Source organism: Colias eurytheme, chromosome 17 (genome assembly GCF_061535395.1).
Source record: "Colias eurytheme isolate Ceu_HAF_F1 chromosome 17, ilColEury1 Martin Lab GWU primary, whole genome shotgun sequence".
NCBI lineage: Eukaryota > Metazoa > Arthropoda > Insecta > Lepidoptera > Pieridae > Colias > Colias eurytheme.
The window spans coordinates 7,960,595-7,977,107 of NC_142996.1; the positions used below are offsets into that span (position 1 = coordinate 7,960,595).

Sequence of the window (16,513 nt, forward strand, 5' to 3'; positions counted from 1 at the left end):
ACACGTACATATTTCTACATTCGTTTGGAGTTTGGACTTTGGACCATTACGCGCGAATCGCGTCCGCGTTAAAAAATTTTTCAGCCCCGCCTTAAATCCTTTGAACGTAAAGGAAAATTCACTCTCTTGTAAAGCATTCGGCTGTCATCTTTAATACGATTTGTATCCGGCCAAAGTAAGCCGAAGAAATAAAAGATTATTCACTGTATTGTTAAAAGATTTGAGTGAATTTCGGACTCTCCTTGTTGAAACAATAAAATGTTGAGTAACAAGGATTACCTCCTCCTGGGTAACAATAAAGTGTGAGCGTCAAACCGAGAGGTCTTAGGTTCGAATTCCAGTGAAAACTTACAAAAAGCTCATCATGCAAGTAATGCGTGATATAAAACTAAATAAAAATATGATCGACGTTCATTACACATGACATTTAAAATTAATCCGAATTGTAGGTATAAAATACCTAGGTACCTTGATTATTTAATATGTTTAAAGTTTACAATTTTCGTGATAAATATGACCATAAACATTTTATGGTCATACCAACCACGAATTCCTTAATCAACAGACCAGATACACATATCTATAATTTATTATTATCTAATCTGTTCGGATTTACAAAACCGTAAATTACATGCGATATTAAAATATATCTCTTGTTGATAAGATTAGCAATCACAGTAATATTTACCGAAGCTATCAAGAAATCATTTGCTTGCTATCATGATAAGATATCTGGTCACTTCATAGATATTTATAAAGAAATGGTCACTCGAAAATATCTTCACGTCGCTCTTTTAAAATACCATGCTAGAACTTGTTAAAATTGTATTAAAGTTTTCATGGTTAAAAGTAAAAATGTAGTAGGTACGTACTAGTATTGGAGCGAAATCATTTTTTAATCTATAGTCAGAAAGTTGTCAAACGTTGTCGTCCTTATTGTGTTCAAAAATAGAACATGACGTAATACCTGTGACAGATCCAATTTATTAATAAATTCCGAACGAAAACGGAATAAGACTGTCAGCTGCCGGCTCCTCGCATAGTAATCGTGACGTGTGACCTCATCCGGCGGAAATTAAAAGTACCGCCATAGACATTATATTACACGGATCAAAACCGCAATGACACTTTTTTATTAAAAAATATTAGACATTTTTGTAGAAAGCGGATCAATATTTTTATTTTATTTAACCACTTATCTATATGTAGGAGGACGTTCAATATTTACAGCTAATAAGAATAGCATGACCAGCATAAATTATATCTAAATGATTCAAATGTAGGTTAGTTAGGCTTTCGTATCAATTGACAATATAATTAATAATTTATCATACTTATCATTAATTCACAATCTTATCAGTATCTTACTAGAACCAACGAATATTAGATACAAATCATTCCTATAAGCACACCAATTTCTTGAAATTTCAAAAACAAACAGCAAATTATCTTATTTAATCTGAGATACTGACCGACATTGTTTTTGCGAAAGTTGTTTTGCTATGACAATAGAAATGTTCATTTCATTTTTAATGAAAAAAGAAATTATCAAAATAATAATTGGAAACACATGACATCAAAAACTGCACACGTCAAATATGTCATGTGTCAGTGTCATGTTCAATTTTTAAAAAGGCACAGTTTAATTATCTGTGGTTTAATATATCACGTGTCGCACAGATGAATGAGAAACTAATCTGAGACAGAACGAACATTGCTTTGTATTGCACTCGCAGCTTCATTACAAAGTCAAGGCCTGCGCTCCGACAATCATTTTATAATGCACGAAGTCTACCAAATTTCAGCATACTGTTTCCGAAATGCGAGCAACAATATTTTACGTGCAACGTTTGGTTTACATAACTATAATACGGATTTGTTTAAAACGTTATTCAGTTTCTGTGATATTGCTTTGATTTGTGACGCATGTAAAACGTTTGCTAATTTAGGTCAATTAGACATTAATTGAATTGCTGCTAATTTAACATATGTAATTGCTTTATAAAATTATTTTATTTTTTGGATGAACATACGCAAAACTAATCTTTAGATAACAGTTCTCAGTATAATAAAGGTATCATATCATTTTTATTACGAATAGATATATGTTTGCCGATTATATATAGATGTATGACATGATAAAAGATAATAATCAAGTGCAAAAAGTGACAAAAACATAATAGTCGCAACAAATGACTTTATTAGGATAACAATGAGGCTAATATCTAATATGAAGATATCAAATATTAGTAACGTTTATTTTAGACTTTTTTCTTTTAACATAACTCACCTACCTATATCACTTACATATAACTACGTACATAAGTACATGATAATAAAACATTTTGAAGTTAAAACTTCCTAAGGTTATAAAGTTCGCATAATTTATTTACATAATCACTAACTTGAGTAAAACTACGAAGGTTTTAATACAACAATGTCAGTCGCTTTTAGGTCATACCATGAATGTAATCTAAAGCCGGGTCGTCAAGGTTTTGTTTGAAATATAACTCAAAAAACATCGATACAATGGTACTCCTCTACATCCCCTTATTCATAGACAATTTTTGTTACACTATACGCTTTGTTCCACGTATAAAAAACTAACATAAGCTCGAACGAGAGGTGTCACATATTATGATAACTCCGACACACTTATAAAATCGGAAAACTGAATCAGGAAAATCTTCACCACTTGCTTAAGACACTGATGTGTATGATGACGACAGATAAGGCGCTAAGGATTTTATAAGAAAGTCCGGAAAAAACTTCATGGATAGAATTGATATACATTTACAATGAAACTGTTTCGTGTCTTATTTATTTAATTAGATTGTCTTTCCGTAGATTCTTAACCTTGATGTCATTTCGGTGTGTTCTTTACTTGGATACCTACTACTACTATTTATTTCGTGTTTGAGGTGTACAATATATATACAATATAAGTTGCTCAAGCTGTATTGCATTCAATTTTACCTGTTCAATTTCAGAAGGGAATTTATACATACTAACAGGTTTATAAATTGTTTTATTTTTTTTCAGCACTGGAAAAGCAATCCCATCAGGAAAAGCAGTTTGCATTCTAAAAACTCGCCTACAACATGCCTTCAACATGCATACAACGTAATAATATATCGTCAAAATGCAACTAGCTGTCATGCCTAGAACAATAGCTTAATATTTGCGCTATAGCAGTGTATCGGAGCTTCACGGGAATTACTCATTCTGCAGCGAAAACCTCATGCAGAATACAGCGCTTTATTAATAACAATAAATTACTGCAGTTACTCCTATAGTATTATGAAAATACGAATGTTTAAAGCATGTGCTGGTGAACTTAGATTAATTTTGAGATATAGATAGAATTTAGTAGAGCAGAATGCTTTATCGCCTTTAACTATATCTATAGTCACCAGTACACCTCATGCCTATCTAGGCATGAGGTAGGTACGGGACCTATGCTTAATACAATGAAATTGAATACAGACACATTACAAAAATAATGTAATATTGAATTGTATGAACGTTGAATTCCTATATACATAGTATATTATGTATAATGATGTTATGAGGTTGATTTAGTGGATAATGTAGTTTTTTTTAACGAAAGTCGAAAAAACATTCACAAATGTTTTATTTTGTAGTTTCCGCTTTTTAATTTATTTCGTTGAGTGACTTTATCAAAGTGACTAATCAACGTTTCAGTAGCGTAAATACGGGCACTTTAATAAGTTTTTTAACAGTATTGAAGATTTAAATACGTTTCTATTAATTGTTGGTATAAATTAGAAAGCGAAACGCAACCATTTAAAATAATATATACCTAACAACAAATTAATATTTTTATAACCTTACTATGCATATTATATGAATACGAAAGAAGAACACAAATCTCGCAGTTCACAATCTATGTTTGTATTACAAAATCTACATAACTAAATCCCAATTGATCGGATTACTAATCGTCGAATAAGCTTTTTCACAGATTAAAACCGACAGTGAGCACATGACACACGGCTCTTAAAATCTAACAAGACGACTTGAACATTGTTCTGGTAATACAAACACAAAAAGCCATTAAAAAGACACTAAAAATAAACCATAAATGCAGTCAAATATGGACTCTTACTTGTTTACTGCTATACTACAGATGACAACTAAATTTATAAGTTTTATGCCTTTTAAGTTAGGTTGGGTAACATTTAAATTCTTAAAAATATTAATTACACTTTCCTGAACTGCAAAAAAGCCCATAAAATGATTCATTTAGTAAGCTAAAATACTTTTGTAATCATAGCCTTAGTCAAAATATAATCTATGCTGATACGATCTATAAAACCCACAGACTAAACATAACTTTCTTTTTATTTATATTGACTGACAGCACATAATATTTAGCTTGTGCTGTCCAAAGCAAACAAATTCAAAATATACCATCGACGTAATTACTAACACGCGATCCAGTTGTTTATTCAATATAAATTGCCGCCAAAACGATTAAACATGCCCTATAATTCAATATAAAAATAATTAATAAATATAACCGCTCGTGCTTTACCCTTTTTATTGTGTTAGGCCCAATTTATACCATACTGTCGTGATATGTCTATATTATGATGCGTTTTTAAACATTTAATTGTTCGCGTTATCATGCAACAGATGTATGTAGTCTGTTGTATAAAAAATAAGCATATTATGATATCACTCACTTCTGTAAAGAGTGGATGAACATAATAATTTGACATCTGGAATCGTAGCTACTTTCAATTTTAAACTTTTATCAAAAAACTCCTCACGTACCGTAATTAATTAACGCCCCCTAATCAATCACCACAATTGAATTTAGATTTCAAATTTTGATTTTCCATTTTTCCTTTATTATAAGTTTATTATTTCATTACAATTACGAAGGTACCCTTTATTTACAGACTGTGGAATAGGCTTAAAACAAAACCTTTTTGGAGTACAATTGTACCTGAAAATGTTTTATTAAACCTGATTGTTCAGGACGAAAGTTTACTGAAGCCCTTGCATTGTTTTCTACAGCTCTTTGAAATATATTGTACAGCTCCCGCTGTATCGTATTTTCTAGAAGCTAAAACCTTTAAGCCTTTGATCTTTGAGCCGCTATTTTTAAAGTTCATTCATATAGTTGTATGGTTTCTGCTACAAGGTTGCTGTTAAAATGGGTTTTTAGGTTATGCTATTTGTAAAAACGAAAGCCGAGAAATTTTTCTTACTACATGAAAGCCTACAATTTAAAGGCGAGCGAAATGGAAGTAATAATTTAACCTCGTTACACTTCCATTCTGTTAAGTATTCCTAGGAAATATCTATATTCGTTTCCTAGATCTAATGTATCGGGGTTTAAGAATTGTTATTTAAAGTATACTATATAGAACACACATTTTTTTTCATGTTAAAAAACGAATTATTATAACTTCAGCGCTTAAAAATATATTATTATACTGGATTGGCAGGTAATAGATACGATAACGGTTGATATTAGTATTAGGTATTGAATTTAAATTAATAATTAGAAATAATAATTATTTATTTCACTTGTTCACTTTTAAATAATGAAACTATGTTAGGATATTAAGTGTTGAGTAGGTAGACAAAAAGGTGATATAGTACGAAAGGATTTAAAACGTTATAGAGAAGAAAATCTATGCATAGGTACGTACGAGGATTCAGACTATTATAGTTACGTATTCAATTGATGTTTTTAGTTCTACTTACCTCAAATACAGCTCGACCTATTTTTATTTGTTTAGTTCGCCCTAAATACTACCTAACCTTGTGCATTGAAGTAATTCTGCTCTATATACAGGTATATTTTCATTTCATATACCTAATGCTTTACATATTTTGGATATATGTATATAACTTTGCAGCAGCTTTCTAGCTTGTTTAGCGGTTTAATTAAGAGCCTAGTCTGTTTATTAAAATATAAATAGCACCTTAAAAATTGCCTAATCTATATTTCTAGCCGTATCGTTTATACATTTATATCATTGACTGGCTAGAAAATAAAATATAGAAGCACTTCTTCTCTTTTCAACGTATTTATCAAAATTTTCATTCATTTCGCGTAAAATATTTATCACAAGATAATTGTTTTAATTGGAATTTGGTTATCCGTCAATCAATTATGTTGAAAATATGATTTTTATCATGTCAATTTTTATCTAATCATTTCCGGACTGAAATAAAATGCACATAATATTATCATGTAGAACAAGCACCTAACATTCACAAAAAAGTTTAAAAAAAATTGCTTTAACTCGACAACAACTATAAAATATGTATGGTTTACCTTCAAAATACATTTGTGAAAAAAAAATCTTTTAACAATTAATCTAATGTACGTTAAACTAGATAACCCCTGACTTTCGTATCACTCTATTTTATCCAGATAGTGTTGTGTTTGTTATTAGCGAATCATTTAGGGATTATTTACATTTTACTTCGATAAAACTAGGAATGTATAGTTAAGTGTGTACCAATACACTATAGTCCTATAGATACATATTATATATTGATTATTGAGTTCAATGTACAGTTCGACTGAAAAACAATACTTTTAGGCACGCTCGAGGCAACTCCACATTTTACCTACCTAAGCTAAGTCTACGTAGTCATATTATTTTTATCAAAACACATTTTAAATATTGATCTACGCAAATACGAGCACAAACAAACATATCTCCATTTCCCTCTAACCAATGCAAATAGAATAGGACGCAAAACATTTGCTCCCATTCTTTCAATGCTACGCGAATTAATTCAGCTAGTCATAATTATGCACTTCCATTAATGATTATGGTGCATACAAATCGATAAACGTTCAAATGTTAATTGACCCTTTAATTCGTTTCATAAACTCATTACATTCGTATAAATGTAATAGCATAGAATATGTACTCTAAAGCGACGTAATACGTTAATACTCGGACAACGTTATCCTTAATGTACTATCCGGTATCTATGCAAAAAAAAAACACGGTTGGCCCAAGGAAAGAAAAAACAACACGACTTCTAACAAACACAGATTTAATTATAATATTGTATGGAATCGTTGAACATCATGTCTGAACCGCAGCCCAGTAAATACTGTTTTCAATCGTCTATTTATATTATTAATACGACGCTTTTTTGTAAAAGCAATCTATAAATGTTTAACTATGGATATGTTTTAAATGTTTAACACTTAGATAGATACCTACTCGTGCGTGGGGGCCTGGACTCTCAGCGCGATAAGCCCGGTGCTAAGAGAGTGGGTAGAGAGAGGGTGGGGGGCACTCAGCTACCGACTTGTGCAGGTCCTGTCGGGGCATGGATGCTTCGGCAGCTACCTGCATAGGATTGGACGTGAACCGGCCCCCTCTTGCCACCACTGCAGCAGTCAATTAGACACGGCCCTACATACGTTAGTCGAGTGTCCAGCCTGGACATCCGAAAGAAGGTCGCTCGAGGGCTTGCTGGGAGCGAACAACGATCTAACCCTGCATGACCTTGTGAAGATGATGGTCGCTGATGACGCGAAATGGGGGATGGTCGCAGCCTTCTGCGAAACCATAATGAAGGCGAAAGAAGATGCAGAGAGGGCCCGGGAAAATGACCCAGCGGCGGATCCTCTGCGTCGACGGAGACCTGGTAGACGGAGGCGTCAGTATGTCCAACGTCTGCCCTGAAACAAGAGCTAACAACTAAGCACAGGGGGAGGTTTACGTAGAGACGAGCATACTGCAGATATGCTCGCTGCAAGTAAACCGGCCCCCCCTGCGACAGAGGGTGGATAGCCCGGCAATAGGGCAGCGTTATCATTATGCGATACCGTCGCCTATTGCCAAATTAGGGGCTTGGGCGAGTCGCCCAGTTGCGGCACTCACCACGTAGGCGGCAGGGGTACAAGGCCTGGCTGTTAACCCCTGTCGCCGAAGATGAACGGTGGCCACCGTTGGGTTTTAGTGGGTATGGCTTCATGCGAGTCCCACATACCCCCTCGGGCAGTAAAACTGTAGAGGGGGATGCGTAAATGCATTTCCCAACGATAAAAAAAAAAAAAAAAAAAAGATAGATACCTACTATTAGGTATTGGAGATCAAAAGAAAATATTTAAAAGTATCGAGATCGTTCAAGGCATACCTAATACCTACACTATGATTGATTTTTACAAGCAATGATTGATAGTTTTTATCACTAGTCGTGTCTGACAAAAACCGTTTGCAACGTAGAACTAGGAACTTTACTATTAGATAATATTCGGTAACTACAACGGTTTTATACAGACTAATGACCTCATTGATACATCCTCACCGTGCATTAATTCTAAAATAGCCCAGTATAAATATATAAACACTAGCTTTCCGCCCGCGACTTCGCCCGCGTTTTAAAAAAAAACCCGCATAGTTCCCGTTCCCGTGGGATTTCCGGGATAAAACCTATCATAGGTATGTGTTAATCCAAGTTTATTTATTTATTTATTTATTTATTTTATTCATAACAAGTAATTGACAGGTTTTACCCCAAAGCATTACATGTTTAGTTTTACACAAAATATTAAAAATAGGATACAGTTTTCATTAAGGGCTTGGTCTAGTAGTGCAAACAAATGCATCCTGTCTTCCTATATGTAAATAATACAAATGTACTAAGGGAAAGTTGCTCCACTTAATTTTTAAAAATTAAATCATTCGTATGCATAATTTAATATTCGTAATAAGTACCAAAAATGACAATTTGAAACAATTTTCGTGAAAATTACACCGGGTGATTTTTTTTTATCAGTACACAAAATTTGCGAATACTTTCTATTGATATCTTAAACTTCATGTTTATCTATAACTGATCAACTTTTACAAAGAAATTTGGACGAAATATAAAAAAAAATAAGCTTTCCATACAAAATGCATAACTCTATACATTTTTTTCGACCTAAGTTTCTTAGTGAAAGTTGTTCAGTTTAACTAATAAAACGGATAAACAAATTTTGTATATATTAAAAAAAATGTAATGTTTGTTTTTAAAAAATTATTAAATAGAAAAATACACAAATGAAAACAAAAGATATTTATTTCTGACTAGCTTCCGCCCGCGACTCAGTCTTCGCGTCTTCTACAGATTTATTATATTATGTATAATATATAGATTTATATTGATAAACCTAATAAATCTTTTGCTAGCATTCTGATGCTTTATCGGTTGCACTGGATTTATCTCTTTTTTTTCAATCGCTTGAATGATATAGGATGGGTCCTTGATGGACATCGAATGCTGAAGTCTCGAATCAATCAATTCTGACAGTAGGCAATTTATGTAAAATCTTGATAATGGTCCATCATTTTATTTTGCCTAAACGTTACATACTTTTTTATATATTCTATTTTTAACGAATGATTCACTCCAGTCCAAACAGCAAATAAGCAGACTTCTGCTTCTGCAACGTTTAGTTGTCCCTGAATTTGGAAAAAATAGTCATGATTCTTATCTATGACAAAAGTGTTATTTTTTGCATTGTATTTCAAATATTAATTTTTATTAACCGCATCTTCCGCATTCATGTCTTTTGCCAGAATTAGACATTTAACTTCTACTAGTCCCATTTTCCCTTTTTGATATGGGAGTGTATAAAGTAATTTTTTTAGATATTTCTCGTTATACTTTTAAAAAGTTATTATTGTCATTTTGCTCATTAGGTAAAGTAATTTCGATATCAGTTTTAAGTTTTTTGATACCTGCAATAATAACGTCATAATCGCCTGTACATACTAATCGATTACACCCTGTATATAATCCACCATCCAGATTCATAATGTTTTCCTGTCCTCCTCTCCTTTACGCTGTTCACCGATACATTTTAAATGAGTAAATCTGCTACCACTGAAGGATGTTTCATTGTGATCAGCAAATTTTCACCACTGTTGTCGATTATTTATTTTCATTTTTAATCAGCAATTGGGAATCATCAGTTTTGTTTCTTGTAGATTGGTGATGTACCCTAACAATACGTTGAAAAGGGAAAGCATCAACGAATTATCGTTTTCGTCCTCTTTTTTTATTCTTCGCGTCTCTGTTACTTCTGTTTGCTTAGTTCTCAACACCCACTGAATTTTCTATGTTATTGTGATCTTCCATTACATCTGAGTTTTGATGATGCGATGATAATCCATTCGATTTAATATTGGTACTTAGAGTTGGTAGACTAAACTAGAAATGGCGGACTATATTTGTCAGCGCGTCTGTAAGATCAGAATATAAAACCAACATCCTATATTTAAGTTACAAAATTAATAATCAAACAAAATGCCGCTACGTTGAAAATGACTAGAAGAAAAAATTAAAACACCTCGGATCAATTTTGGAGTAAACAAATCATTTTCCCCGTATGGGGATTTCCCCGGATGAACTTGGGAAGTTCAAGTTCTCAATACAAGTTTATATTATATTTCGTATTTCTCAAACGAAAAATAAACATTTTTGGAACTTCAAAAAAATTATATTATAAGAAAATTTATGAGCTTACTTTAGTTTTAAAGAAATATACATCTCTGACTGAATTTACTGACACCCCGTAAAATAAAGAAATTGTTGCCAATCACCTTTGCAATCTATTTGGTTTCATTAACTTTATGTTCGAAGATAATTTTTTTTCTAGTAGTTACACGCGTATTTTTTTCGTTTATTTTCCATATCGAAATCAAATGTTTAAAAATACGAATATTTGCACAAAACTAAGATAAAAATAATCAATTAACAAAAATATTAAATTTAATGAAGTAGAGCAACTTTCACTTCGGTATGAAGGAAAATCGAGCGTAGAGCACACGTCAGAACGCTCCGGCCCAAGGAGCGCGACTAAAGAAATTCGCTAGGATTTTTCCTAATTATTTTAAATGTTTTTTTAATATTTAAAGAAATATCAAAATTAAAAAAAAAAATTTTTTAAAGGTTTAATACTCATTGGTTTTCAACCAACTCGAATGAATTAATGGAAAAAATAACTTTTAGCAGTATTTATCAATAGATTTTGTAAGGCAAAAAATGGGAAATTTAATGAATTTATAACGTTCTAATTAAGAAAATCATAAGTTTTTCGGCAATTGTATTCAGCAGTTTTTAATAACGACTATATAAGGATAATAATGTGCTGATCAGATTGTGTAAATTGTAATCGGTTGCAACGTAGTGAGTGCACAAACTTAGCTCGAAATGTCTTTGGGGGAAAGAGACTTATCTTGAAGGCCTGATTAAGGTAACATAAAGTAACTTTATAAATGTGAAAAAATTCACGCGCATTGCGTATATAACACTAATTGATAAACAAGAAAAAAAAATTCAGTTTATCATTTCATTAGCCGGGAAAAAATTGTCAAATAACTTGTTGAAAACGCAATTTTGCTAGACTGCAGCCTTAACTATCGACTTAAGAATTTAAAAACATTGGATTTATATGTATTTATAGACGTATTAAATAAATCTGTCTCGGGTAGCAGAGCGAGCAAGTCGTTTACTAATTTTACCGAACGCACCAAGGGGGCGTTACGGCCAGAAACAGTTCTTACACCTTGCTGCACAGCAAGGAAATCACGACCCCGACGCGGACGTAGTCCCAACCCAGAAGGAGCCGCTACACTATAAATAAACTTCGGAGGAATTTTAAAAGAAATTCGTTCAAGACTAAATGGGTTATCTATACCACCATTTAGCACCTGATAAACGTGTACTAGTAAAATGTATTTGCGCCTTGATTCAAGACTGAAAAAGCCTGTCATACCATACACATAAAGAGACGGGTACATATATGGATAGTATCCATACATCTGCCTAAATGCAAACCTACAGAACTTTTTTTGAATTTTCTCTAACATAAGAATATTTTTTTTTTCAAGCGGATCCCACCAGATGATACAATTATATTCCAAACTACTTCGAACGTATGCCTGGTAAAGAGAAATAGTACATAGTAGTATTTTAAGAGTATAGTATATTTAAGAGTATAGTAGTATTTTAAATATATACTAACATATCTAATCTCACACATAAGAACAAAACATCTTAAACATCATTAGCAAGGCTATGAAATTCGAAATACCTCGTCATACAAGCTCTATTTACTGAACACAGCCAAGGTAACGTTTCAAGCTGTTATGAAACAATTTACACACTCCGTCGTGTTTAACTAATTTGGCTTTAATTTAAATATGAACAAGCAAAACCGACCTTTGTAGGTCACCTATGTAGTTACAGTCATTTGATACATTTTAGATTAGACTTGTTATGTGCAATGTAGGTGTTTACGTTTGTCGAAAATCCTTTAAGTATTTCGTGAATGAAAATTTTTTATTCTTTAACTCTTAATTAATTTTTGAGTAATGAGTTTCAGTTTATTATAATTTTTTATTTCTTACAAGACAGAGCTACCTATTGTTTAAAAAAATATCGATTGTAACTTAAGTTGTAACACTAAGTACCTACCTATTAATCAATTGTTTATAATCACAGCGTATTTACATTTAAACACGCAACCGGTTACAAGGTCAGATCATAATACTACAATACAATTTGAGAAATCTTATAACACATTTGCATTTTGCATTTCAATCTTCAAGATCTTGAATTAATAAAGTTGTTTTTAAAATCTTTCAAATCTTATATTAAGGGCCGATTTTTCAATCCTTGGATAAAAATTATTCGTCGAATTATATATAAAACTACCATTTTAAAAACGTATTCTAATTCCCCGTATTTGACAGTTTACGTGACATTTTAATATTATCGTGTAATACTTTATTGGACGGATAAGTTTTAACCAAGCATTGAAAAATCGGCCCTAAGTAATAGGGAAGTCTAAAAGGGTAAGTAAGTATAATGAAACTGCAAGTAATATTCCAATGACTCATTATTTACATATTAATTACTGTAAATGCACAATGCAATTTGAATAAACCCATATAAAATGTTCAAGTATTACGTAATATAGTACCAACACCGTTCCGTCGTAGTAAAATAGGGTAAGAATATTTTATTTTACTTTAACTTTTAATGGGAACACTCGTGTTACGTAAAAATTCGATCAACCGAGAGGACTTGTTAATTTTCTAGACGACTGGACGCGTTCATTGTCAGAAATCCCGTCAAATGGTCCAAATCAGGGGAAAATATATTCAAATTTTGCGAACAAACGATACAGTAAGAGCCTTTAATATTTTCTACATCATAAATATAAAACCGGGAAAATTTAAACTATTCTTATTGTGATAATATTCAAAAATGTATAAATACATACTATATATTATTATGCAGGCGAAAATGAATGAAAATGATATCAATAGTTTATTTTTAAAACCAGCCATTAAAAAGAAATAAAGGATCTTGAGGGACTAGGAAGGACTTCTTCAAAGCAGGATAGGATGAGGAAAATTCTGGAAAATATAAGAAATATTAGTAACTGTTTGAGTTTAATATACTTACCTAGATATAATTTATAGAAAAATGTATTATGTAATTAATGAGAAACTTAATTATTTGGTACAGTTCACAGCATTATCTATACCTCGATAAAATAAAATAAGACCGCAGTAAGATAAAAACCGTATTCATAGTAAGGTTATAAATACAAACACAAATTTAATATTGACACAAGATTTGGAAGCAAGTGCAAATAAAACCTTATTGAAGTTTGTATCAATGTTCACACATTAGATAACTGGATGCTCCTTAAAAAAATATTGATTCTGTAATAACAACTTTTTTTTAACATGTTTTTAAGGAAAAAACATTCCTGATTTATTTTGTACTAGTTCGGCTTTTATCGGAAAATAAATAAAAAATATTATATATGTATGTAGTTGGACTATCTTTTAGTTATATTTAAAAAGTGAAAGTTATGTTCGTAATGTTGAAATCTGATACTTTTATAACCGCACGGTCAATAAATTAGTACCGAGGCTAGCGGCTATTGTTTTTAACATTAATTTAAAAATATTTACTGAGAATTATTGACAATTATTTTATACTTCAGTTCAAGGTCATGTCAATATCATACATATAGTGGGATCAATTGGCAGGGACATGAAAGTTTTCTTCAGAGGAGTTATTTAATAAGCAGTTTTTCATTGTAATAAGTATGATGTTTACGCCTGGCTGATTACAAAACCATCCTAGATAGGTATTTCATTTTTATAGTTAACTAGAGCCCCGGCTTCGCCCGTGATACATATTTCGCAATAAAAGGTAGCCTATGTCCTTTCTCGGGTATCAAAATATCTCCATACCAAATTTCATGCAAATTGGTTCAGTAGTTTAGGCGTGATTGAGTAACAGACAGACAGACAGAGTTACTTTCGCATTTATAATATTAGTATGGATGAAAGATACAATGGACAATAAATTTCTAATATGTGATAAAGTTTAACGATAAGTATTTATAAAATTATTTTATTATCATAATATATTTCAGGTCTCCTGACAATGTAGGTATGCCATGTATGTATTAACACTATGATTTATGTTAATAGATAACATATATTTTTTTAATAATAAAACTTGTTCCTAGCAAATTAATTCAATAAAATAACAAACCTAAGACCAACAATAGACAATCATTTCTATACAATGAATAAAACACCTTCCTTATCTTCTTATATATAAAAATGAATCGCAAAATGTGTTGGTAAGCGCATAACTCCAGAACGGCTGAACTGATTTCGATAATTCTTTTTTTATTATATTCCTTGAAGTACGAGGATGGTTCATATGTAGAGAAAACGTAAATATTATGTACCACGGGCGAAGCCGGGGCGGACCGCTAGTATTGTTATAAACTACAATGTAAGTGTGTCAGAGCCATCATCCCATTACATGATAAGACGTGGATAGTTTAATACACAATACAATATGCCTTGTTGATAACAGGTATACAAGTAAGGTCAATTTAATACAGTTTATTGCTATGTCAACAGATATATTGTGATGTCACGGGCTCTAACAATAGTATATTTTTAGGGCCGATTTTTCAATGCTTGGATAAAACTTATTCGTCGAATAATGTTTAAAACTACCATTTTAAAAACGTATTCTAATTGCCCGTATTTGACAGTTTACGTGACATTTTAATATTATCGTGTAATACTTTATTGGACGGATAAGTTTTATCCAAGCATTGAAAAATCGGCCCTTAGACTACTTATTTTATTAGGTGAATAATTTATGGTAATAATTTAGATATTATACTATAGTACTATACATTGGATAATAAATATTTCCTTTTATGTATGTATGCAATAGAGTATATAACTTTGATACTATTTCCCTTATTGTTAATTAAGTGTTCTAGATAATATATTTACAATTATGTTCTGCTTCTAAATCATTTGTTTGAACTGTTCTCGATTAATATAAGGAAGTCTATTATTACCTTATACCATTTTATAGTCACAAGGATAAACAACACCATTAAAATATCTGTTTTTATAATTATTTTTTTCTGTCTTAGATGTTCACCATTTGGGTAGTTAATTTTTAATGGGATTTTTATTAAATAAATTTCGTGCATTAATTAAAAAAATAGAATTTAAGCCATGTTTTACTTATTAGAATTTTTTTCTTAACATGACACATTTATTTTGCAATTTAATAAAGCTGAACATACGATGTTATGACCTGTTCCCTTGAAGAATGTCTAAAATTAGAACAATGTTCAAGATGTTTAGCGTGCATTGTTTACATCAGTTGCAAAATAAACAAATTAATACAGTTTCTCACTGACCTTTTAAATTGTTCGCTGATGGATTCCAAATAACTCGTGCCAAAAAGGGGGAAAATTAGCACAAAAAACCAGTCTGTCCAGAAAAAATGCACTGCCTATTATATTACCGCATGCTCACGCAATCAATACTGTTAATACAGGTCGACAAGAATATGAATGTTAAGTACAAAATATTATATTTAGATTAAACACGAAAAACGGTGAAAGTGCGGAATTACAAAATTTAGCGGAAAGTGCACGACTGTTCACCTTCTACCGCAAACCGCAATATTCAACTGACGTTTCCTAGGCTGTCAATTGTCATGGTCGACAGTCGACTGTCGAGGTCGACTTCGTACATTGTGTTGCTACATTTTAAAACCTTGTTTATCAGATAAAGTGCAGATATACTTGTTAAATAATTAAAATATAAATTAATTGAAACATATAAATAGAAGTGGTACTTTTATTTAAATTTTACCTGTATTAATACTTGTACAACTATGTAAATGACTATGCTTTAACATTTTCCCTTAAAATTGTATACTAAAATATAACTGAATTAACTTTATAAAGAGTGAAGGTAATTGTTAAGTGTGCACAGGCGATTATTCCGTAACTATTGCAGATATCAAAAACTTAACTGATATTGAAATTTGAAAGTATTTAACTTTATGAGTAAAATGACAATAATAAGGTTTCAAAAATAAAACGAGGAATATCAAGAACAACATAATCATGCTAAGAATCCTGTGGAATCCT

At 31.6% G+C, this 16,513-nt stretch overlaps 1 protein-coding gene and 1 long non-coding RNA gene across 2 annotated transcripts in view; both read right to left on the reverse strand.

Annotated features, from left to right (window-relative positions):
* Positions 1-16,059, reverse strand: part of beta4GalNAcTA (beta1,4-N-acetylgalactosaminyltransferase A) — a 117,710-nt gene extending 101,651 nt beyond the window's left edge. The window contains exon 1 of the mRNA XM_090111619.1: positions 15,773-16,059. The gene's annotated coding sequence lies outside the window, so the exon portion shown is untranslated. The remainder of the gene's footprint in view (positions 1-15,772) is intronic.
* The window catches only part of LOC149901337 (uncharacterized), a 197,218-nt gene that overhangs the window by 137,337 nt on the left and 43,368 nt on the right, over positions 1-16,513 (reverse strand). The window lies entirely within an intron of this gene.